Source organism: Gossypium hirsutum, chromosome A10 (assembly GCF_007990345.1).
Source record: "Gossypium hirsutum isolate 1008001.06 chromosome A10, Gossypium_hirsutum_v2.1, whole genome shotgun sequence".
In the NCBI taxonomy this organism is placed as follows: domain Eukaryota; kingdom Viridiplantae; phylum Streptophyta; class Magnoliopsida; order Malvales; family Malvaceae; genus Gossypium; species Gossypium hirsutum.
This window is the reverse complement of record NC_053433.1, coordinates 47409993-47418336: the sequence shown is the minus strand read 5'-3', so window position 1 is coordinate 47418336 and position 8344 is coordinate 47409993. Positions and strand designations below refer to the sequence as shown.

General features: G+C 33.3%; 1 long non-coding RNA gene across 1 annotated transcript; it reads right to left on the bottom strand.

Moving 5' to 3' along the window:
- Positions 1-4981: 4981 nt before the first annotated feature.
- LOC121208425 (uncharacterized) lies at positions 4982-7971 on the bottom strand. The gene is made up of 3 exons (XR_005903447.1): positions 7899-7971; positions 5590-5681; positions 4982-5136 (listed from the first exon to the last, which is right to left on the bottom strand). It is a non-coding gene; the product is annotated as an uncharacterized lncRNA (long non-coding RNA).
- Between the last annotated feature and the right edge of the window lie 373 nt (positions 7972-8344).

Sequence of the window (8344 nt, the reverse complement as noted above, 5' to 3'; positions counted from 1 at the left end):
AAATAGGCCATTTATAAGCCAAATTGCCACCCTTTCCACAAGCATACAAATCAACCAAAATAGCACCATTTCAATACATTTTTAAGCAACCAAAAACATGCCAAATCAATCATATATCAAACTATATATCATCAACCAATTCAACTACTAGATTTCCATATACAAATATACCAAATCCATCAAAATTTACCATTCCTTAAACATTGCTAATTAACCAAAACATACCAAAACAAGCTAACATATAAGGCATTATATGCATCACATATATCACTTATCAAGCACATAACTTAAGCCAACTTATATGGCTAAAAACATACCAACATTTACAACATTAACGAGCCAAAACACATGGTGATACGAACCACCTCGGCGAGAGTCGAGTCGTATGCTGAGTTGCCCAATCGTCTACGAGAAAGTATCGTTCAATTTGCTTTTGGAATGAAGTTGATAGAAAAATAGGACGGAAGCTATGTATAATGGTTCAATGATGGATATGGAAAAAAGGGTTCTTAAAAGCAAGCACGAACGAATATTAGAAAATATCGACCCAAATGCTTATAGGCTTTCAAGGTGGAAGACGAAAGTGATAAACCTCGACCCGCTACTTAGCAAAGTAGAAACCTCAGTATAAGGGTGAATGCCACACTCGGTTGAGGGATAAGTTCAAAAGAAGAACAAGGTTGACACCAACTAAGAACTAGATAGGCCAACAAGTGTTCAATGAAATATGGGAGAAAGATCTTCTCCAAATAGTTTCATTAACAAAGAAACAATAAAACAAAGTTCAAAAAAACCTCTATACAAATGAAAGAAAACAAATATTTATAGGCACATAGATGACCATTCAAATTCGGCATCTAGGTGTTCACACAATAATAAAAACGTTCACACTAATGTATTAAAATAGTTCATAAATTTGGCAGATTCATGCATTAGTTGAATGGACACTTTCTTCTCCCTAAGTGTGTGCATGAATGCTTAGTCATAAAGAAAGGCTTCAAGTGACTTGTATGTGCACCAAAGGTTGCATTCATCTCCTTGGGACGTTCATGCACTTGTATGGAACATGTATCTTCATAATTAAACACTTTAATGGAATGTAGGTTCATAAATGGAAGCATGAACCTAGTAAATTCGTTCTCCCCTTTTTGCATGCACTTAATTCAATCAATGTGTTGAATTATTGAGTTAATTCCTTCCTTTGGACGTTTTTGAACCCATCCATGCATGTGTAGTAGCTTATAGGTCAATTCAAAGTGTGAACATGTTCAAGGAGCTATGCACTTGAGCCATTCATGCATTCTATCATCCCATGCATTTGATCCATTCATGGGCTAGCCTTTAATGTCCATACATGCATTCGACACATGCATGAATTTGTAGAAACCTTGCATCTAGCCGTACATGCACCAGCATTTAATACTTCTTCATTCATGAGTGTGGAATGCCCAAAAAAGATGTTTCTTCATCCATACATTGTGTCGTCCTTAATCATTGTATCTAAAAAAAATCAAATTATGAGACATCATGTGAACACATTAATGTCATGCATTAAATCGGCTAAAATGTGAACATAATTAAAATATGTAATAACTATGACATATTAAAACAAATATTAATATAAGTCAAATTTGATGCTTAAATAATTATGTTTAGATTTTATTTAATTCATTAAAGTTTAAAACCGGGTTTGAGCTAAAATGAGCTAAGCTTTAGCCCTTAAGGTAAAGTTGAGCTGAGATTATACTCCTAAGCTGAAGTTGAGCTAAGGTTTACCTCGTGAGCTGAATATAAGTTAGGAGTGAGCTCGAATAAGCTGGATTTGTGCTGGACGGAGCTCGTGGAGTTGGAAACGAGCTGGGATCAGCTTGCCAACATATCAATGCTCGGCTTGACAGACTTGTTCGATAAAGTTCGCGGGGCGTGCTCGTATCATCCCCCCTCTTTTAGGCGACTTGTCCTCAAGTCGAGCTATTTGCCCATGGGAGAACTTTGACTCGTGCATGGTTTTCCTCGATCAAATGGGATGGAATATGTCACACAAACCTAAAAAAGCCTCACCACTTTTGGACAAGAGAAACTCAAAGAAGTTAGAGACACATGATAATCAAAATTCAAGGAAAACGCATTCAACTGATCATATGCCCAGAATCTTAATTGTGGAAAACAGGCATATGTAAATTTATCAAAAAGTCTTGTTAAGCCATCTTTACAAACATGTGAACTTAGCTGAATCAAGGGGTAATTAGTCATGAAGATTTGTAAAGATTCAAATACGTTAATCCACAACCAAAACTTTTCAATATGTTTATTCAAAAATAACAATTCATGGGAATGTACACGCAAAGTGTACCATGGCCAATTAGAAACTAACTCACTCTTTCGCTTATTAACAACATGATTTGTGTAATCACTTTCCAACACAAACAGATCACTACTAGGCCAAAGACAACAATCAATCACAACAAGGTACAAACAATTTCCAAACATCAAACCATCAAAAAGATTTTCAACAACATTCGAATAGAGTAAAGGTATTTGAAAATTTTCGTAAACTTTACCTTGTCGATCTTGAAGAGAAGAAAATTTATGATCGATTTTACCTTTTTCAAACAAGATGAATCTTCTCTCTTCGGATAGATAATGTAAAACAAACCTTTTATCTCGATCAACTTGGGTGGGTGACGAAACACCATGACAGCTCGTGCTTTTTAAAGGGTTACATCCACAAAAATGTAAAAGGTTAGTTTCAATAGGAGGTATGGACTGAAAAGAAAAAAATAAATCATCGTTGAAATTTGATTCAAGTCTCAAAGCATAAGTCGATCTTACCTTCTCAAAATGGAACGAAAATTTCAGATGTGGCCAAACAAGGTGATTAGTAAACGAATCAAAATTGAAACCCAAATCATTGAATTTCACCTTCTTATCAAAAGTTCGAACATCAAGCAAACATAATTTGAATGCAAATGATGCAAAGCGCTTAATGTTTCCAGAAAATGAATTCATGTAGCAAATACCAGGCTTGAACACACGAACTTGGTCACTTGATTTAGCAGGCAACATGGTAAATAAGGAAAATATAATCAACTCATCGCATGATTCAAATTTCACTCGTTCAATTAAACTTGAAAAATTGGCACAACCAAGAATATTCATTTTATCACCAAAGAAACGATGCAACATGTTATCATGCAAGTAAATCAAAGGAAACTTAAACATGAAAATACTCGAACAATCTTGCATCGTAATTTCTACTCGAACAGATAGATCAAAGCATGGAAATCTCGCACAAAATTTCAGAGATTTATCTTGAAGAACAAAGTCAAACAGATCAATTACTTCATGCAAAAATCTTTTAACGCATATATCGAGCAAATAAGTTGTGATCATGCGACCTTTCAAAAGTTCAAATCCATCACAAATCATTTGAATAGGCATGTTTAAACAGAAAGATGAATTCAAAGAATTTTCATAATCAAACAAATCAAAACGTGAAAAACTGCTATCACACACATTCACAATTTGCACAGGATGAACCAATCCAATAGAATCAACAAAATTATCGTTATAAAACAAGTCATAAGACGGAATCTTCATGACATCTTTTGAAACAACATCATTAACATTGATATGTGAACAGAAATTAACCAAATCAAAAGATGGAAGATATTAAAAAATAAGGCCATAAAAATCTATATGAGCAACTTTGTATCCAAACGGCCTCGAATCAATAAATAAGGAATCCTTACCTTTCTTACCTTCAATTGCAAGTGGGTGGTTGTCATTCATGAACTTACCTTTTTCGAACAACCTAAAACACCTCTTGTTTGGAAGGTAGTGTAGGAACCTGAAAAGTTAACTCACAAGAAGATCGAACAGATGGGTTAGTAGAAATAATCCTCACTTGCTCACTTGTTTTCTCACTCGATTCTTTTTCTTCTGAATCACTCGTTTCTTTTGTTTCAATTTCTTTTTCACTCTCGAATTTCTTTTCGTTCTCTTTTTCAATCTCATTTTCTTTTTCTTTTTCTTTTTGCTTTTCAAAGGCTTTTTCAAAGGCTTTTTCAAAGGCTTTTTCAAGTTCTCTCAAGATTCGTTCATTTTCTTTCTTACTTGCCTCTTGCCTATCTTTTTTTTTATTTTGTTTTCTTTTTCTTATTTTGCTTTTTCTTTTCTTTTCTCTGTTTTCTCTTTACAAGAATGTACAAAAGAGTCATGAGAATAAAGATCATGTTCGAAAGGTTGAGAACATTTGCGTGTGAAAAACTTCGTGTAGAACACTCCTTGAATGATTTTTTTGAAGTTCGAGAAGAGGTATATCTATCTATTCGATTTCATTTTGGACGTCTTCTCAAACGGAGTAAAAATCATAGTCGGCTTCTTGACTTCTCGAATTCCTTGACGAAAAAGAATCTCGATAGTAATCTCTTGGTCTTGAAGTCGATCTCGAATAGGAATCACAATAGAACTCTTTTCTCAAGTAATAATTGGGTGTATCTCTTCCTGGGGTTCTCGACTCTATGTTTCGCCTTGATGAAACTCGTTCTCATGGATCTCTTTGTTCCAATCGATCTAATCTCTCATGCAACTTATCGAATTTGGACTTCACCATTCTTTGCATTTCTTGTACCAAGTATTGGTATTCCGATTCGGTGAACTCTTCGCGTGACATGATTTTTGTTGCTGAAAAGAAAATGTTAGATCACAAAACAAAATAAAAAAATTAAGTACCTCACCACAAACCTCACAATTTCGCTCGGAAAGAAGAAGGAAAAGGTGTCACTCCCGCTCATGTAACACCCCTATCCCGTAGCCGTCCCTGGAATAGGACGAGGCGTTACCAGAAATTAGGAATCGGATCAGAACAGTAAAATTTTGAGCCTTTTCTTAAATAAAAGATCATTTATATATATAACTAATAGATACAAACAAAGATCGAATTTAAAACTTATAAAAGTAGACATCTATAAGATGCCATATTCGCATGGCTTATATACAATAGTCAAAATATCATTCTACTTATAGTCTAACCTATACATGCCATAAGATAAGTCCAAAACACATGATAACCACAATAGTAGATAGTGTGACGAAGTGCTAACGATCCCCGTGCTAATAGTAAGAGTCAACGATCTACAAAAATAAACAGAGAAACATAACATTTAAAGTAAGCTTTCATAAGCTTAGTAAGTCTTAAGCAATTTAAACAGTTGAACTTAAAAACAAACCAAATGTTCAAAATCACATAACACTTTCTGAGTACAATACTATTTGGCCGATTATGCACAAACACATATCATTTTACTCCGTTTATACTCAAACTCATATAAACATAGTATTTACAAGCTTCCGGATTAACTTTAATTCTTTCAAATTTCACTAGTGTATCATTTCTTACCCACACTTACTTTCAACATTCATAGTTAAATGGCATATCGAAAACTATCTTGTAACTTTGCATAATAACTGAATGCACACATATACAAATATACATATGAATTTACCACATCTTTTCATATGCTTCTCATTACACATTCTTTATTCTCGTCAGATCAATCTCACATAAATAATATATATACCACATACCTGAATCACTTAATGTGTAATACGAGTTCAATTTATCATCTTAGCATAGGATCTCGTAGTCATATGCTTTATCGAATTCACTAGCATTTGGCCTGCGAGGTATAAAACCCGAACATAACACCAGTACAAAGCCTACGGGACTTTAAACCCGGATACAATCTCAACACAATTTATTTTATATACTTTTTTACTAACTTTGGCCTCATCAAATATCTAATAATACCCACATTTGATAATTGGTCATTCGGCCACATTATATACACATAAACATATGTACATTTCACACTTGCCCATTCGGCCACACCACATATACAAGCACATATATAAGATAATGCTTTTATCATTACTTGCTAATACATCATATACTTTGCTTTCATTTAAATAACCACTCAGTCATATTACATTTCTAAGTAACCATTCGGCCTCACTATACAAATAAGATAGCACACATTTTCATAAAGGCCCTTCAGATAACTTGTACACATTTAATATTAGCCATTTCGGCCTCACCACATATACATATCTTGTACATCAATTTCATCATATCAAAACCACTTATATATCATTTCCTAACATCACAATTCAAAATTCACATATGGTTCTAATCAATATCTTATAAGCAACTCAAACAGTTTTATCAATGTTTACAACATATTCTCAAGTTTACGACAAGCTGTCTTCCTGCACAACAGTCACTAAATTATTTATATTTGGAGCTACAAAAATCCGAATTAAGTTCCATAATATTTACCTGAAATTAGACTCATTTATCTTTCTTCCATAAAATTTTCAAAATTTTTGGTCGATTCATTTAGTATAGTTTATTAGTTAAAGTATTCCATGTTTTAGGGTATGACTACTCTGACCCCTGTACACTACGAACCAAATTTCTCCCTGTACAGAATTCCAATGACCATGCCATTTGTTTTCCATAAAAATATACTCAATAAGGAATCCATTCATGTAAGGTATGACTCTTAATAATTTTTGTACAATTTATGGTGAATTTATAAAATCAGAACAGGGGATCTCGAATTCATTCAGACCCTGTTTTACAAGAATTCAAATATCACACAATATGGAATTCTTTTTCTTCCCCTGTTTCTTTCATGTGAAAATAGACTCATTAAGATTTAATCCCATATTTTGTTCTGCCTCTAACTCATTTTCCATTATTTTTAGTGTATTTTCAAAGTTACACTACTGCAGTAACTCAAATCTATCAAGGCTAAGTTACTCATTCATGATCATTGTTCACAAAATTAATACAACATCATTTCATCCATCATGGTAAGAACACATATTATGCATCATAGATCATCACATATCAAGGCATTCTCATAGGCTTAGTATACATACTTGCACAACTCGTAACATAACTCAAGTGCATACTCACCAATGACTTACCTCATTGGGACCATCATCAACTCTTTCCTTGGATTACCCGTTGAACACTTGGAATACTAATTGGATACTCAGAAAAGCCTTTGCACATAAGTGCCTCAATTGTAGCTAAATCTACCTCATATCTCATAACATTTCAATGCTCACTCTCGAGCTAGTCATCTAGACTCATAATTCCTAGTGACATGTCACTCGTATCCTATTTTATTCCAAATGTTCAAACGGGATTTTTCCTCGTCTATTGAGGCTTTGTCTTATCATATTTCTATTAATCACATACACATTAATATTTGTACAATTCATGTAATGATAACATTTAAATACATGTATAACATGATATTGTTTACATACGAACTTACCTCAATACCACAAAGGTAAAAAAAAAGACGTAATTATCCCTTAATCGATTTCTTTCCATTCTAGGTCCAAATCTCGATTTTCATCATCTAAAACATCACATTCAACTTATTAAAACAATGTACTGATATTGACACACTTGGGCTATTTTTACAATTTTGCCCTATATTTTACCAAAATTACCAATTTACCCCTAGGCTCGTAAAATAATTTTTATCACATTTCTTTACTCCTTAAGTCTAGATGAACCATTTTCATAACTATAGCAACTCATAATTTCAACTATTTCACACATTTACAACTCATTTTACAACTTAGCAATCTAGCCCTTTTTAAGGTGTTTTCATGCAATTTCTTTCACCAAAGTTGTTTATTAGACAACTAGAACTCATAATCTTCCATAAAAACACAACAAACGACACATTTACTCTCATGGAAAAACCCTAAACTCTTCATCATTTTGCACAATAGTCCCCTCTTATGAAAGCTCATGCTTTAAGGGTTACAAAAATGTAAAAATCTTCAAGAAAGACATTAAAATCACTTACTTGCTAAGCCTCAAAGTTGCTGAAAATATGAAGCTTTCAAAACCCATTTCTTGGCTAGAAAAATCGGTGGAGATAAGATGAAAAAGGGATGATATCATCCTATTTTTATTTTATTACCTATTTGGTCAAAAGTCACCTAATATCCCATAAATTTTGGCTTTTTTAAAAATTTTGTCTCCCCTTGGCCAGCCACACACTTAAAAAGGGTCCAATTTCCCTTTAAAGGCCTCCAATTTTAGTTCTCTAGTCTATTAACACCTTTAGGCACTAAAATACAACTTTTACCTTTTACGCGATTTAGTCTTTTTTCGAAATTGGACTAGAAATTGATAAAATTAACTTACCAAAATTTACATGCACTTATAAAATTATATTATAACACATAAAATAATACTAAAATAATTTTTTCTGGCCTCGAAATAGTGGTCCCGAAACCACTATTCTGA